We start from the raw sequence: 18328 nt of genomic DNA on the forward strand, positions 1-18328 counted from the left end.
TTGAACAAAACTATGGTCGCCTGCTTGGCGTTACTTATGAGTGTTTGCAGAAACAATTATTCACTGGCGTTTCTCTATGGGTAACGGGGCCCCAAACAATCAAACGTTCGAGAACACAGAGAAAAAGAACTCAAATACCCCGTAATATATCTCGCCTACATATCGGAAGTGAGTAATTACAGCCTTCTTTGTTTTCAGTTCCGCATGCATTCCTTATGTGCAACGGCTACGTCCACAGTAATATATAAAATTTCTCTTTTCGCCTGCATCATGTGTTCCGTAACAGGAATGAAAATGCCGTTTGCGAATCTATATTACTCACAATTCTTAAACCACCCTCTTCAGACACGTCAACGGATGCCATCTGGTGAGCGTCGTGATAAAGACTTTTTTCAACTTCACTTCCAAGCATCTGTAAATAGCGAAGAGTGTATCATGTTAGAAGTGTATTTCATGAGTCGCCTCGCAGACGTGGAAAGTCTGCGATTGGCAAAGGAGACAGCAGATTGTTGACAGCGGACATTGTTGCAAGAAACACACGTACTTTTAAATTCCGAAGTAACACCCTTTTGCCATATTCCAGGCATAGTGATTTAACACAAAGAAGGAGCAAGCCTTTTATCTCGTGAAACTGGCCACTACACACGGGAAAAAGTTACGAACAGCAATAGCTCATGTACGGTATCACTCCGCCAAGCGACGGAGCCGGATGTCAACGGGCACGCGCGTTTTGTTATGAATGCGTGATATCGTCTGGCTTTTTTCACGCACCTTGTTTGTCGTCGCTGGAGTCGTTTATAAGTATACTACACCCAAAAATAACGGAAACGGCTCACACCAGGGTCAAAATATTCTCAGTTATGCCCTACTTGCGCCGGGTGTGGTAAAATCCGGCTACAGTGATGAGAAACAGCGGCAACTTCCGTTGCCATTCTTAAAGGAGCCATGAAGAGAAAACACAAGTTTGGTTCATTCAAAATATTGCCGCGTTAGAATCATACTGACACCACTTTTAACGTAAACTTCGCTCAAATAAGCTACATAATTAAGAAAAAAGGGAACGGCCATGCGACCCACTAGCTCATTTCCCGCAACAGAACCTATGATGCCATACCAGAACGCTCTGCGATGGCCGTAGGGCGGAAAAAGCAAACGGAAATTAGGCAGAGCTGATCAGCTTGCCGAACGAGGTATTTTCGATTAAATTTGGGCACATTCTTTTTAAAGCCCTAAGACTGATGGGAAAAACAGTGGAAGTTACGAAAGCACACGTAAACATAGAAGTACGGATGCGTATACTGCTGTTGGTACTGCGAGCACTATGCTTGGTTTAGCTTAACAGGACTGCGGGGCTTCGAGGTTGTTTCATACGACACTGGCCGAATGAGGCAAGCGACAGTGTCTTACGTGACCGTATTTGTCGAGCGAGCACTATTTTTCGCTAAACGATTGTTTTCATGAACAAAACAAGCCAGGTACAAATACGTTCACAAACAAACCAAAGGCAGAAAACGGCTTGCGGTGGTGGGGTGGCCCCATCTAGGTCCACGAACATTAAACAAGGCCCTGTGATGTCATTGCAGACCACGAAAACGCCTTATTTAGCGGGGAAATCAAAACTTTACCATAAATTAATTAATTTCGTAGTGAATAAAGCATCGTTTGCATTCGGACAAGCGCTTGGGGCACTATAAAACCCAAAATCTTTCGAAGAACACAAACTTGTGTTTTGTCTTCATGGCTCCTTTAAGTTGTCACCGAGTATAGCATACCATATGGTATAGCACACCGATGGAGAAGGACGAAGGAGGTAAAAGGAAGGCAGGAATAATAACCTAAATGTAGCCTAGTTTTCTATCTTGCGCGTAGTTGACGGGAAAACGCGTGAAAACAAAAAAAAAACCCGACCAAGTACAGTAAAAGGTATCAAGAGAGATCTCACATGTGTGCGAAGCATTGGGGATTTAGACCTTCGAGGAACTAAAAACCATTATCACTAGCTTACCTCACAAGAGAAAGCGCAGACCAAGCATGATGACTGGCCGCCAGCATGACCCAGGCGATTTAGATTTCCTGAAGTTTACAGTACAGTTGGAGATACTAAGAATTTAAACCTTCTGATCGTTTATAACCGCTTAACAAACTACGGTTGTAGTCTTAGCCTGCGACACAAACATGCGGACTAGTCATCTGCTTAAGCACTACGGCATTGTAAGCGAGTTGAAGGGCCGGACCTGCTTTCTCTGAATACAGCTAAAAACTCACAAACCTATCTACCATCCTTTGGGAAAACGGTGAAATTAAACACTAGACGCGTCCGAAGGCAAAAATTGACGGGAACGCAGTCAGTGTACTGTCGCTTCCTTTGACCAACCGTCCGCTGTGTAATGCTAAGTCCGTGGTCGGCACTTCGCACACGCGTCCCTACTTAGAGTCAGTCCTCTTATACAAGTTTTACTTCGTTCTTGCGAACCTCAACCATAGCTAGTTTTCTCAAGCACCACGGCAGACTTTCTGACCATGTTCCATGGCTGCTCGCCGCCATGCTGTACTCCGCAGAAACACCCCATGTCGTCCTGCTGTGGGGTGTGCCAAAATCACTGCTGTCGAGCCGCGCTTGCAATTCACGTATCCTTCAATGCTGAGCCGTCGCTTCGAATTCCCCAGATCCGTGTTGGGGTACTAACCGCTGTTTTTGGAAGCATCTTCCCGTTTGTCTTATAAATCTATGTCAACAAAACTTTGTGTTGGATCTGCAGATTACACATAAACAAACGGCTCCTGTGGTTAATTCTGCAGCCTTATCTCTAGGTGCCATTCTTTTCGAATGGCTTTCACATTCGCTTAAACGTTTGCAGAGAAAAGAATACCAGCATTGCCTCAGACATTTCAGAATACTTAGTGGAATCCCTCAAACGTTTTTTTTTCATGAGTGCTTAGAGTATCTCTGCTTGGCAGACAGTAGTTCTTATTTATATAAAAAACATGCATTATTGTAAAGAATCCGCAGTGGTGGTTCGGCTTTTTGCCGCCGATTCTTTATTTTTGCTACTGGGCGCAGTACTGACGAATAATTTCGGTTTATTTCATTTCTGTCTGTGATCCTTTCTTAAGAAGTGCAGCTTGCTGGGCCAGTTGTTACATATTCATGGATGCGAAACCCGCGAACAAAAGGCGCAACACACAAGCACAGATGAGGGAACACAATGCTGGACTTGTGGACTGGTTGTTCGCATGGTGTATCGCTTTCTTCTATTAAATTTCAGTTGCTAGTCCATGGTTGTGTTTTCTCGTCTCTCCTTCCGTGTTGCGTCCTTTTTCGCTGGTTTCCCATCCATGGATCATTTCTTGGTGCGATAAATGGGGAATCAGAATTAAGGCATGCCTTAAAATTACACCTTAAATTACGCCTTAAAATTAAGTACACGCCTTAAAATAGCATGCAAAATGTCCCGTAGTTGATTGCCTTGCAGTCTTGCTAGAAATAATTTAAGTCGAATGGATACCGCCAAAGATCTTGACGTTACGCTTACAGCTGACTTATTGTCCGCCGCGGATATTGATAAACTCTGCTCGAAGGTATATAGGCAACTGGTTCTCTAACGCCGGCAACCTTTCAAAGCACTTTCCAATGTCAAAGTCAGTGCATTAGACGATTAATTATTTAGTACCTGAACATGGTCTGGAACCATTATTAATCAAAACTTTTTTACAGACTGGAAAGAATCCGAACAGGGACGCTCCGGTTTATTTATTCCAAGTACTCGAGCCACGAAACTGTGAGTGCTTTGCGTATCCAAGCGCGCGTTCCAACTTCGGAATGCAGGTGTAGAATCGCTGATTTGAGATTTGTTCCAGCTTCGCGACCACGGTTTGAAAGGGAGCATATGTATCATAAGCCGCCTGATCGTTATTCGAGTTGCACAAACCACAGTAACCCCACCAATCATTTCCAATCGTGCCACTTTAAACATTCATCCCTTTCGTGGGCTGTCAAAATATGGAATATCTTTGAAGAGGAACAGCGATGAGGTTGGAACGAGGGTTGTGCCAACAATTCCCCTGACACAACGATACACAAACATGCAATGTGCCTTTTTATTTATGTGTCTGCAATGTCTGTTGACTTCTGTTGTTTACAAACTCTGAATTTGGTGTGTTCTTGTCCTTTTTGTGTGCAGTTGTACAACATTGCACTTTCCCATTAAAGGAGTTGTGACACTAAATTTCGCGATTTCATTTTTTAGGCTGTATAGAATACCTATTGGTCCAGTAAATACAAAATTCGAACCAAAAGCGTTCGGCTGTCGGCATAGAAATAATTATAACTCATTTGCTCCAATCAGTTTCAAATTCGGTCATCACTCTCCAAATGGCCGGTCAAATACCGGACGGAGAGGTTTTGTGGCTGCAAGGCCTCCTGTGCAAACGTCAATCAAGAACCCGTGACGTCAGGGACGTTTGCCACATCGTCTGCTACGATTGCACAGTCCACATGTCGCCTGAATCTTGAGACCCGGATGCGTCGGTGCTACCCGACAGCCCCACATGCGAGAAAGTAGATGTTAGTGTGGTGAAAAATTGTGCTAGGGATTGTTATGAGCGCTGATTTTGAAAGCGGCGATCTGCCGCAATGGTAAGCCTACGCTCGCCAGCCGCGAAGGTTCCATGGTCCGTTCCGGGCGCCACGGCGCGCAGTGCGGCGAGTGGCCGAAAGATGGCGCTACCTACGCGGAAGAAGGAATGATTCGAGCAATCGAAAAAGTGATAAAAACTAAGCAACTACCGGACAATTGGCGTAAGAGCAGGATGAAGATGATATATAAAGGTAAAGGAGACAGGGCTGATGCCAATTCGTACAGGCCTATTACAGTTACCTCAGTGGCATACAGGCTGGCAATGCAAGCTATAAAAGCGGAACTACAGGCGTGGATAGAAGGGAACAGCATACTGGGAGAACTACAAAATGGTTTCAGTCGAGACAGACGCTTGCTTAGAGGACAATTTATTTGTCCTAACCCCATGCATAGAGGTGTCAATGGCTCAGGAGCGAGCACTATTGATAGCATTCCACGATATAAAGGGAGCCTACGACAACGTAGATAGAGAACTTCTATGGAGCATACTTGAGTGGGAGGGATTAGGCCAGGACTTTACACAGCTGTTGCAGGGAATTTACAATGAGAGCGAGATGCATTACCTGGAAGGACCAAAATTGTACGGAACCGGTAGTCACAAATAGAGATTTAAAGCAGGGTTGTCCTCTGTCGCCATTTCTCTTAATGGTGTACATGGCTAGACTAGAAAGAAAGCTTGAATGCAGTAAAATAGGCTTCAATCGATGTTATAGCCGCAAAGGACAGGAAGTGGAACAACATATCCCGGGACTGATATATGTAGATGACATAGTACTACTAGCACATAGCAAACAGTGTCTGGAACAGCTCACAGATATCTGCGGCGAAGAAGCCACTGAACTAGGGTTAGAGTTTAGCACAGCAAAGTCGGGAGTTCTAGTTTTTAATGACAACGCCCGTAACGAATCGGTATTCGTTCAAAAAGCAGCAATACCGTGGGTAACGGAATACAAATATCTAGGCATATGGTTAAACAAAGGTCAGGCGTATCTAAAAACTAATGAGAAGCATTTAAGAATGAAAGGCAGAAGAAACGCCTCTATCATGAAGCACAGAGCACTGTGGGGATATAACAGATATGAAGTAGTGAGAGGAATCTGGAAGGGAGTAATGGTACCAGCACTCACCTTTTCAAACGCAGTAGTGTGTGTCAAATCAGAGATTCAATTAGGCCTAGACGTAAATCAGAGGGCAGTAGGTCGATTGGCATTAGGACACACAGTAAAACAACAAATGAGGCAGTGCAGGGAGACATGGGATGGGCATCCTTCGAAGTGAGAGAAGCACAGAGTTTTGAAGAACAGAATATGTTTGAAGAACAGAATATGTTTTGAAGAACGACTTAGAAGTATGGATTATCAGAGATGGGCTGCCAAACTGTTACGGTATCTTTACATGAAAAGCGTGGACACACAATGGAGGAAAAGAACCAGAAGGCTGAGGACAAAGTATATGAAACCTGGAAGTGCAGGGGAAACGACCAAGGCAATAAAAAATGAAGTGAAAGAAACAAAAACAACGACCTGAAAAAAGAGGATGGATGCGAAGAAGTCCGTAGACATCTACAGGATCGGGAAGCAGGAGATCACAAGGGAAAAAGTATTCGATAATACCAAAGGGAGTGCATTGCTTTTTAAAGCCCGAGTGGGTTGCTTGCGGACAAAAATGCTTATCCGCGAGCCGGTACAGGAAGGACTATGCGCAGGCTGCGGAAATGAGCCAGAACCCATGCGACATATTGTAACGGAGTGCACACGTATCCGTCCAATCCTCAGTGATGGAGCCATCCAGCTTCCGGAAGCCCTTGGCTTTAAGGTTAGCGGAAGTTAGAATGCCGGCGGTAAAAGAGCAGAGAACAATCTGGGAAGACATGCGAAGAAAGAAGTCACACTAGCACAAACATTTCGTAAAAGTATTTGCTTTTTATTTTGACATTATTTTTATTTATTTTGTTTGTATTTTTTGGCGAGGGGATTGTGCAGTGGCGTTGCGACTAAGGCCGCTGTGTAACGCCACCCCGTTACAAAGGGGAAGCCACTAAGCATCACCATCATAATGAAAACAGGCAACGCCAGATGTCTTCGTAACCGATCGCTGAAATGGCGGTTATAGCGAAAATGCAGCTCCGCATGCGAGCAAGGGGATGACAGGGTGGTGAAAAGTTGTCTTAGGGATTGCCATTCGCACTTGCACAGATAGAGGCGAACAAATATCCGCCACGACGCTAAGCCTGAAGTTCCCATTACGCAAGCCGACTCGAGAGACGCCAGCCGGTTTCTGACTGTTGGGGACGCCCGACTTCAGAACTGTTCGAGAGGAAATTTAAAAGCTCCTTCCCAATTTGCGCGGTGTCCCGAGCGTCTGCGGACAACGATTCCTTCGCCCGCGGAAGGTGGTGTTTAAAGCTACCCGGGGAATTTTCCATTTCACTTTGATGCGGATCATGAGGGAGATTCTCCGTGGTTGCGAGGGAATGATCAGAATTATAACTGCCGAGTCGTTCTGCTGGTGTCTCGTTATTTTTCTCAGCGCGTGAGCAGAAGTTAGGGATGAGGCAAATCGAAGTGTTTCCTGGCACACAGTCCTTGTTGGTCAATTGAAGGGCTCCACAAATGAGCAACTGTATAAACGGTGAAGGGCTGCTAAGCCTAACCGGCGATTTCTGTCGTGAATAAGCTGACAGCCGTTAATTCGCACTAGCAGTAGCTCACCGGCGTGACTGCAGACGTTCATAGTCTTGATGCGATGGTGGGAACTGGTATATTATCCAGGAAAGGTCGCATCGGCACAGAGCACAAAATTCGTGAATCCGTCGTTTGCCTCGGGCCAAGCTAAACCGAGCTTGGGCTTTGCATATGCGGGGTCAGCTGAGCTAAGCCTAAGCCACGGACATTTCTCTATTGAATCGGGTGATGCTGGCCGAGCTAATTTAGCCGCGCTAAAGGTAGATGTTCTGCATATGAGGAAGGCATAGGGAAAAAATGCAGCTAGGCCCAGCTTAGCTTTCTTTCGCGCTCTTTGCTTCAAAGTGTGCGTTTTAAATGGACAGTGGGACCGTTTAGAGGAACAGCAGCGCATGCCGTGAAGTAACGGAAACAAATACCAAGCACAGGGTAGAAGCGGAAGAAGTCTTTACAGAGCTACATTCGGAAAACAACGAGAAAGCAGGACAGCTTTCAGTGTGCTGCGGATCATTGCAGGCCACATTCTGGCCGACCAAACACTGCGAAATCCACAAGAATACTCGTGGCGTCTTGATCCCTTACTTGGAATCTCTAAAAACAGCGCGAGAAGAAAAGAAATTAGCAGTGGCTTAGCTAGGCTATGCCAGGATATACGTAGCGTGAACTAAGGTTCAGCTGGTTATTCTTGGGTTTCCAGTTTGTCTAGGATTAGCGGATTATCGTGCTTACTGCTGTTAAAACGACTTCCAATTCAATCCAATTCAATTCAATTCAGACCAGTCCAGTCCAGTTCGGTCCAGTCCAGTCCAGTCCCGTCCCGTCCAGTCCGGTCCGGTCCAGTCCAGTCCAGTCCAGTCCAGTCCAGTCCAGTCCACTCACTGCTCCTCGAGCATGCGGAGCACGGCTCTCCAGGAGCCACGCGAAACGGCTATCAAGCGGCCCCGGCGCAGCGTCAGACTTGGCTACTTCGCAACGGAGGCGCAGAGCTAGGCACGCGCCGGCACCAGTGCGTCTGCCGCGGCTATGAAGTCACCCCTCTGGAATGCGCAGACCGGCGAATGTACAGACCCAATTCTCTACACACCCGCACTCCAATTGGATTGGATTTCAATCCAACACAGTCCAATTTTATCCGATGCGATTCAATCCAATCCAAACAAAATCCGACCAAACCAAACCCAATCCAACCCAATCCAACCCAATCCAATCCAATCCAATCCAAGCCAGTCAAATCCGATTCGATCCAAGCTAACCCAATGCTCCTCGTGCTTGCGCAGAACGGCCCTTCACGGCACACGCGAAACCGCTCAACCTCGGCCAGTGTAGCTTACGCTACAAAAATTGAACCCAACCTACGCTGTGAAGGTGCTGGGACTGCAAAGCTGTAAACGCCACACACAACGATTACCCATGCGGCTCCACTTGAATTCACACACCTGGCTCTACAAAGGGTCAAACCAGAGAATGATAGCCGTTACCTGGGATTCGCCGGGCGGCGTCCCGAACGCCGCCGCGTTGGTTACGGCCGGGTGATGGCGGCGGACGCCGTCGCTGTAACCGGGCCGGGCCGTGAGGCGTCAGAAACAAAACGGAGGGAAGCGTCTTTCGAATGGTGAGGAGGAGGGCGGCCCGCGCGACTGTGGTGTCACCTCGCGCGCTGCCTCCTCTCACCTTTGTTTCATGGGTTACTTTCAATCAGCGCCCTCCTCCTCCTCAGACGCTCAATACAAAACAACCTCCTGCGTCGCCCCCCCCCCCCGGTGACGGCGAAGTATTCGGACGTGTCTCCCGCGGCTCCTCTCTCTGTCCTGCTTTCGCGAAGCTTTATTCAACCTGCCCGAGTTGCGAACACAGCCGCAACCCTGCTGCGAGTGCGGCAAGCCTTTTGGGGGCTCCAGTCGCTGGATTCTACCCAGCATGGAGCCACCTGGCCGAATCGGACATCGGCGCTCTAGCAGCTACACCTGCTCACGCAGCCTCCAGCTACTCGTCCAGTCCTGTGACCGCATTCTCACGGAACAGGAACGTGCAGCGGGCTTGTTGCGGGCCTATCACCATGGAGGATCCCTACTGGTGGCTGGCTTCCAGACATCCGCCACCTGCAACGCACTTGCCTCGCCCCCCCCAACCGACGCCGGCCGTTCAACATACCCTCGGAGGTACGACTGCGTCCGTGGACCCCTCAACTACTCGTGCGACCATCTCGACCCCTCATCATACTCAGGAAGAGGATTCTGTAGAAGAAATAGATCTGTCTCAGCTACGCAAGCGCACGAGGGATAGCAGCGGCAAGGTTGGGGATGACATATCTGGAACCAGTGACGACATCAGCGACGTGGGCATCTCTAACTGGCCAGCACCACCTCCCTACCCTCCGCCCATCAAGACACGTCCCAAGCGCACGCGCAAGGTGGAGGCAGGCCAGGCCACGGCACCCGGGTCAACTGTGGTATCCCCGCACGATACTCTGGCCTCACAGGAAATGTTTCCTCCTCTCCTACCATTGAAACTGTTGCGGGCACGAGCCAGCGGAGCCAGCTCGCGAAGAGCGTGCATCTCCGAGGTACCACTGACAGCCACATCGCGGCTGAACAGCGAATCCCCTTCGAGTCGTCTGCTGCGGCACTATTCCACGCCCCTGCCTCGAGTGGCGCTGCATACAGAAGCGTTCAAAGCTCGTTGTCGGCAAGCGCCGTTCCCACTGCCACTGCTGCTTTGCCCAGCACTGCGGCCGCTATGGAAGTATCTAAAGCAGCTGGATCAGTGAACAATGGCAGAGAAAAACAGAACTATCCACGCAGCCGTCGGCAACGCGCCCGGGTTCCAATTTTAAATGCAGAGCATTTCAGTAACTCACGATGTCACCCGCATTGACGTCCGTAGTCCGCACCGTCGTTGTCCCTACTATATAAAAAAATACTATCCGGCGCCCGGTTTCGATCCCTCGACCCTGCGGGCGGAACGCAATGTACATGGTGCTCTACCCACTGCGCCACAAAGCCGACACAGAATGGGACGCTACGAACGCACCTTATATCGTTGACTCATTCAAATTACTGCTGACGAGCGCTCTCTCGTCACCAGTTGCCACAAGTGCAAAAACAGTAACGTAACGCAAACTACTTAACGTCGTGCGCCCCCGGAAATGCTCTGCATTTCATCGTGCCCCTCGCGAGGGGGATGTTTCACTGCATCTTCTCTCGGTCGCGGGACCCGTGGCGCCATCTGGCGGAGGCGGTGGCACAACTCGTAGAACTTTGAAAAGATGCGGCGCCAGCCAGCTTGTGTGTGTGCGTGCCGCACTTGTACAAATGGCGAGTGCATTGGCTGTCCACAGAGCAAAGCATTCGTGCAAGTAAGCCGTGGCAGTCAGTCAGTCAGTCAGTCAGTCAGTCAGTCAGTCAGTCAGACAGTTAGTTAGTTAGTTAAAAACTCCGCAAGCATTTTTGGGACTGACGGGGTATTATCAGCGCTACATTCCTCAGTACTCGGAAGTAGCCGCTCCGTTAACGGAAGCACTGCGCAAGAAGGCCCCAGTAAAGGTAGTTTGGAGCCCGGAAATGGAGGGTGCCTTCCAAGGCCTCAAAGCGGCTCTTTTTAGCTCACCCGTACTGCATGCACCGAACTATGATCGTCCCTTTATTCCAGCGGGCTCACAACATAGTAGGGACTGCACTCTTTCGACCAACAGACAGAGGTACGAGCTTTCTAGCTTTCTCAAGGACGGCCATCGCTCGGGAACTGTCAAGCATACCTGGTGTAGTAGAGGTCCGTGTTAACACCCGCCGAAACATTGTAGCGGCCGACGCTGCTACTGCCGATTGCTTGGCCATACGTTTAGCGACCGCACATATCTGTAGTATACCAGTGACAGCAAGGACCCCTGCAGACCCGAACGTGAGCCGCGGGTTCGTGTACGGTGTCGATCCAGAACTACAAGTGTCCCAGATCTTGGAAGGACTGGAGTCCTCCATACCTGTGGCTGCAGTAGAAAAGAGGGCAGAGTGCTCCATACTGCTGCACTTCCAGGGCCCGACCCTGCCTCCTACTATATACCTCTTCAGGCTCCGGCTAGAGATGAGACCGTGCCGGCCCCGCCCCGTGCAATGTCGCCGTTGTGGACGCCTGGACCACGTAACTTCGTGCGGCCGAGGTCCGTCGAGGTGCTCTCGGTGGGGTGGTGGTGGCCACGAGCACGCCTCCTGTTCAGGTGCTGCCCCCCCCCTGCACTAACTGTGGTGGGAAACACGCTGTGGACAACCCGCGTGGCCCTCGTTGGCAGCAGGAGCGTCAAGTGGCAACGGCACTACTGCAGTCAACAGAGGAGGAGTCTAGGCTGGCAGTGCGTGCAAACATTCGGGCAGAGGAAGCTGCAAAACAGCCCATGATTGCACAAGAAAGTAACAGGCAAAGAAGAAGCTATGCTGATGCCACCAAGCAACGCAGAATCCTTAAAGAGCAGTCAATGAATGCCGAAGAGCAGAGTACCCAGCCGTCAATGTGCACCACTAATGCAGGCCAACGCGTGGCTTCAACGGATCTGCGTGGAACCACTGAAGTGTACGACAGGCGCGATGCAGCGATACGATTCTTCTGACTGCTGTTCAGGCCATTGCGTCCACCCTACAGCCATACGCGCCGGATTATCATATTTCTATGGCAGCCTTAGCAGCCCAGCAAGCTCTTTTCAACATTCCAGCTCTACCTACTACACCACTGGTGCTCCAAGGTCCTTCTCAGTCAGTGCATCATGGCCAGCGACCGCAATAGACGATAGCGTCCCCGCATTCTCCAGTGGAATGTACGTTCCTTAAACCCCCGCCACGCCGACCTTGTGTTCCGTCTCATTCGGGAACAATTCGATGTGGTTGCATTGCAGGAGGCGTACACCCGCCCAGGGACCTATCGCCTTTCAGGGTATGTGGCCTATCACAGTGCCACCGCGTGCACGATCAGTGGATGTGTCAGTGAACACTGTAATAACCCAACTCATCCGGCTGGAAAGTCACGTGTAGTGCTATATGTACGGGCTGCGCTGGCCCACTGTGCTGTTGACATTCCAGATGTTATTTGTGCTAGCATGGAGTGTGCTGCAATTACAGTTCGGTAAGCGCATACGGACACTTCTATTGCTTGTGTTTATGTGAGACAAGGAAAGCCATGGGACGCTACATCACTCATTTCTTTGAGGTCCAAGTTGGGGCGGGACTGTGTCATCTTGGGAGACTTTAATGCGCGCCACCATGCCTGGGGCAGCCTATCCTCTACACGCCGCGGCAAGGACCTGCTGGAAGCCATCAACACAGCTGGGCTGCTACTTCTGAACACCCGGGCACCCACCTTTGTCCGTCAAGGTATGCGCCGCCAAACATGGCTCGACCTCTCTGTTGTATCGGAGTGTTGCAATTACTCGTGGTCTACCGCAGCTGACACATGGGGATCCGATCACTACCCCATCTTGCTCACTCCAAATGAGACCATGACCATGCAGTCTAATGCTCGCACTGTTGTCGTCGCCAAGTGGCCACTGTTCAGACAACTGACCAAAACATGGATCACAGTGAAGATTTCCTCGGACAACTCGCCGGATGTGACACCGCAGCTTCCGTCCCTTACCGGGTGAACTTTGCACAGCCCGTACCGGATATGGAGCTTCTTAACCTTCCGGCAGCCCGTCGGCGTGCGCAGCGACAAGCCATGCGCACAAACTCTGCTGCCCACTGGGCATTGTACAACAGACTGGATGCTGCCTGCCGTCGTCACTCCAAGCAACGCCGACGGTCTAGTTGGGAGTCCTTCTGCCAGTCGTTAGAAACCCAACGACAACCGAGACAGGCCTGCAGATTGCTGCATGGACTACTACAGCCGTTGACTCCACGACAGCCAGTGCATGCCATTGCCATTCGAGAGGGTATTACTCAGAGGAACTCGTGGAACTGCTTGCAGATAGGTTCGCTCCACCACCCCCAGCATCCTCGCAGCAGCATCTACCCCACGTGCTGAGAGAAAAGCTGCTATTAGGACCATATGGTTCCCAGATTTTAGCGCTGTGCCACGAAGACCTTTCACTGCACGAGCTTAGGAATGCCCTGCAGAGGACTAAGCGTCGTAGCACTCCTGGCGCTGATGGCATCACCTACCAAATGATGCGGAACTTGGACAGCCCGGAGCAAGAACGCCTTCTAAGCGCCTTCAATATCGTCTGGCACTCGGGGGTACTGCCAATTTTATGGCTCCTTGCCCTAATTGTCCCACTCCTGAAACGTGAAAAACCACCAACCGCAGCCAGCTCATATTGACCTGTGTCCTTAACTTCGGCTGCGGGTAAGCTCTTTGAGATGATCATTTTATCTCGCCTAGAGTGGATCGCCCGACACCTCAGAGCTATTGCCGAACAGCAGACCGGATTTCGTCAACTCCACTGCACTGCCGACAGCATCGCTGATGTTGTATACGCACTGGAAGGGGCCCAACATATGGACGAAGTGGCATTTCTGGTTTTGGTGGATATTGAGGGTGCCTTTGACCGCCTGCCACACTCAACCATTGAGGCTGCGCTGGACCACATTCATGTCATTGGAAGATTTCGGAACTACATACGGGCCTTCTTGTCTGGTCACCAGCTCAAAGTTCGTGTGGGCAACGTCCTCAGCAGTCCAAGAGGTGTCAGTGCCGGAGTGCCCCAAGGTGCAGTGCTTAGTCCGCTGCTCTTCAACCTCGCGCTGTCGGGCCTGCCTGACTGCATTACAACAGACCGTTTATGCTGACGATGTTGCACTGTGGACCCGGGGACCGAAGCGTCAGAGCAGCCAAATCAGGAAATCTCTGCAAAGAGCGCTGGATGCGATTTCGGAGTATATCACGGCAATCGGACTGCGGCTTTCTACTACCAAGTCAGAAGCTATGATATTCCACCCCAACCCCAGAGCACGGTATCGAATTCCCCCATTGGAAAGTACACGGCTCACACCTCCGGTGGAAGACCCAGGTCAGATATCTGGGACTTACTATTGACCATCGCCTGACCTGGGGCCCGGCAATCAAACAGCTGCTCGGCCAGTCCAGTCGTGTCGTAAAACCCATCCGTCAACTCTTGGCCAAGGGGCGTGGGTGCTCAGACACTTGGGCACTTCGAATTTACGATGCTATGGTGTGCTCCGCAGTCCTCTACGCTATGCCCCTTGTCACCGTCAAGCCAACGCGGTGGAGGAAACTCGAGATCGAGCACAGAAATGCACTTCGGACCGCTCTAGGCTTGCCCCGATCGTCGCAATGCGCGGGAACTCTTGCTGGAGCTGTTGCCTGGCCCCTCCCACTCCGTGCCCTACAGCGAGCTCTCAATCACGTCGAGCGGCTCCATAGGGCACCGGACGGAGGCGCCCTCCTCGCACGGCTACGAGAACGACCTCACTCTCGAATGGGTATGATTGTCCGTACCTTCGAAACGGTGATCGGCCAGCCCCCGACGGATCACATCATACCTCCTCCACCCCACGTAACGAGTAAGATCACCATAAGTGCAACTCTACCGCACGTGACCTCAAAAAGAATAACAACACTCTGTGAATTAAGGCATGAAGCAGCGGCCTGCCTGGCGAATATTGAGGGTCACGTGCTGATATTCACCGATGGGTCCGTGTTTCCAGACAAGGAGGCGGCGGCTGCAGCATCCATCGTGCCCGCCTTCGCTTCAGCCAGGCAATGCCGCCTGCCAGCGGCCAGCAGCTCCACAACGGCAGAAATCGCAGGCCTTCACTTGGCTGTGGACATCATTAAGGAGTGCGAGCACAACCTCACCAACTGGAAAGTAGCCATCCTCTCAGATTCGAAGGCTGCTCTCCTGAGGCTCGACCGGGCCCACCTCAGCTGTCTCGCTGTGCAAAGTCTTGCCAGCAAACTGCACAGCCTCACCACCAGAGGCCTTAGCATTCATCTTCAATGGCTACCTGCTCACGTAGGCATCAAGGGAAATGAGGAGGCTGATCGTCTGGGAAAAGAAGCGCATCATCCATCCACTTCGAGGAGTGAGGCAATCAGGCCCCTGGACGTCGCGCGGTACCTTATCCGAAGGGACCTCCAAGCCATGCATCCTGACTCCCGATTTGCATCCGGCAAGCCACCGCACGCGCTTCCTTCGAGGGGACTGACCCGAACTGACCACGCTATCCTTCTTCGTCTGCGAATCGGCTGTCACCACTGCGCGGAAAGAAGTAACAGGCTTGGCATCGCCAGTTCACCCGCCTGCCCACACTGTCCTGCAATAGAGACACTCGCGCATGCACTGTGCGAGTGTCCACAACATTCGCAGGCTTGATCAGCGCTCAGAGCGTCGTATGCAAAACTGCGACTGCCTTCATGCACCTAATCAAACCTGCTGTTCCCGGATTGTCATAAATCAAATCGCGAAAAAGCGTTCCGAGCCCTGGTGGACTTTTTAAAAGACACAGGACTCTCGGACCGGCTATGATGCCGCCAGTACTGTCCATGCTGCGCGGCTTGTGAACCTTTATCTTATTCTCCTTTTCTACCTTTTTCTGTCCACCCTCTTTCCTTTCTATCCCCGTGCTAGACTCAGTCTTGATTGAGGTGCCCTCAACCCGAGAGGCAGTTACCGGCTGAGCCAACTTTCGTTTTTCTTCTAATAAAGCAACTCTCTCTCTCTTTCTCTCTCTGCGTCCCCCCCCCCCCCATCTCCACGTGTGGAAGCACCTCAATCGGCAAGCCCACGGGCTCTTGCGCCTGTTCTCTTGGAGCCCTGGTTCGATCCCTGGCGGTGCCAATAGGTTGTTTGTGTAGCGTGAATGTAGCCAGTAGCCAGTAGTAGCCTAGGATGTATCTTTGTGTACTTAGTAGTACTCTCTGAGTTTTCTGCTGATGCGGAAAGAAACATATATTTGGCTGACTAGAGGTTTACTCCATTGCAGTAAACCTTGGAGACACCCTCGCATTTGCTCTACTGTTATTGTATCACGCAAAGGCGTCGAAGTAACGAGCAAGATTTCAAAACGAAGCTCTGAGAGCCAGTTATCAATTGTTTCCATTTCGAAACATTTACAGTGAAACTGAACTTCGACATCAATCGTAAAAGAGCTTCTCGATATCAGTCACGCTCTGAACACGGATATCATTTATTCACCACGAGGACGTGTTGTGCCGACCGAGCGTTCATTAAACGGGATTCGGCGTTTTAAAACGTAGCTTCATTCGACGATATCTGAATACCCCCTGTCTGGACACAGCATGCTTCCGTTTCATCATGACAAAAATTGAAAAGGAGAGACAAAAAGCTTTCACAAAGATAAGGACTCCGTGATGCGCGGCGCCCACTTGTAGATGCACGGTGTTTATATTTCGCGATGAGTGATTGTAAGAGTGGGTTTGCACGAACAGAAACGAATTTTTTGCTATCTTGCCTCACAACATCATTCAATTTTACATGGTTATCTTATCGGTAAAAGCAATTGTTTAAAAAGCCCGGGTCCTCCTTGGTTTTCTTTACTACAATACTGCCGTTATGTAATGCAGTGCTATCTTGTGGGGATGTATGAGCTCTAATAAAATTTGGAACTCAATTGCTTCCCTCAAGAATACAAACGGGCGTTCTTCGTTATATCCCTTGGATGCTCTCTACTTTTGCTGATAATATTTTTTCGCCCCCCCCCCTTCGGTGGTGCCAACGCATTTGTCCCCCTCAAGACAAAAGCCCGCCGACGCCCATGGCTGCAAACCAAGGGCTTCACAAGTTTCGCACGACTCATCTAGTAGAACACCCATTCATGCATTCGGCTCTCTCGTCTGTCTTTTGATTTCATTCAATGCCACTGGTCTGCTAAGCACACGTCAAGCCAAGCAAACGGTTCATCTTCAGCGCCTGGAGGGCCTCTACGGCCCACAGGTCCTTGCACCCCTGGAATCGGCGATGATGTCTCCTCTTATCCCGGGAGGGGATTATAAAAAGCAATGCCCAAGTGTAAACGCGCCAATCTCCCAATAGGAGTGTGTGCCTCGCGAAGATGAAGGCACTGACAAGATATCAGAATTCTCCAAATCAGTGTGTGTCAAACGCTAAGGTACTGCCGAGGCCTGCGCACGGACACCCAAGCTCACTTGGGCTTTCTCCCAAGCAGACCTTGCTTCATGTTCGGGACACCTTGTCAAGGAACTAATTATAGCGTGTGCGCGTGCGTGCGTGCGTGTGTGTGTGTGTGTGTGCGTGTATGTGTGTGTGTGTGTGCGTGCGTGTGTGCGTGTGTGTGAATGTGTGTGTGCATGTGGTACGTGCGCGCGCATAGAGGATTTCATGAGGCACACCCAGCACAATTAACTCATAACAAGCGATAAAAGAAGCATGATGTGGTCACAAGAACACCGTTCTTCACGACTTATAAACCAAATGAGATAAATAATTTCTAGCTACGAAAGCCTAAGGGAAGGCTACCTACACGTTTGCGTTTTTTTATCATTTGGATTTGATTTTCCGCTTGTTTATCTTGCGTGCTTTTATTTTCGTTTGTATTTTTATTCCCGTATCGCACGTAAAGGGGTTTGTACCCGTCGTCCCCTGGACGTATAAATGTTGCAGCCGATACTGTTATCCTACGTGGTTAAAATATTCTTCCAGTTATTAATTTCTCATCTGCCACAAAATAAAGGGGTCCTACTAATGGCTTTTGTACCATTTTTACTACAATACTGATTAAAAACTGAGCAAGGGAAAATGAGGAAGAAAAGAAACAATCTGAATACGTTTCTTTCATCACGTTTACAGCAAAAAATTAATTTCTTTAATAATTATTAAACACAGAGCGCATTGTTTTTATGACGGTATTACTGTCTTGTCACCAGTTGTTGAATTCTCATTTGCCTTGGCTTCTGCATTTATATCTTCCGTATATAAATGCCAGACGGCCTAGCCATAAACCGTAGTTGAGAGTCACTAATGGTGGGCCTCCACCTAACCTTCGTCCGTCTCTTTTGCGCTGGGAAATCCCAACCTCCATAAGGCCA

General features: G+C 49.9%; 1 long non-coding RNA gene across 1 annotated transcript in view; it reads right to left on the reverse strand.

The window, feature by feature from the left end:
- LOC144151794 (uncharacterized) overlaps positions 1 to 18328 on the reverse strand; it is a 73736-nt gene that overhangs the window by 28909 nt on the left and 26499 nt on the right. The window contains exon 3 of the long non-coding RNA XR_013318971.1: positions 323 to 412. This is a non-coding gene — a long non-coding RNA (uncharacterized LOC144151794). The remainder of the gene's footprint in view (positions 1 to 322; positions 413 to 18328) is intronic.

Source organism: Haemaphysalis longicornis, unplaced genomic scaffold (assembly GCF_048455015.1).
Source record: "Haemaphysalis longicornis isolate Haplotype H1 unplaced genomic scaffold, Haemaphysalis longicornis Haplotype H1 scaffold_9, whole genome shotgun sequence".
Taxonomy (NCBI): domain Eukaryota; kingdom Metazoa; phylum Arthropoda; class Arachnida; order Ixodida; family Ixodidae; genus Haemaphysalis; species Haemaphysalis longicornis.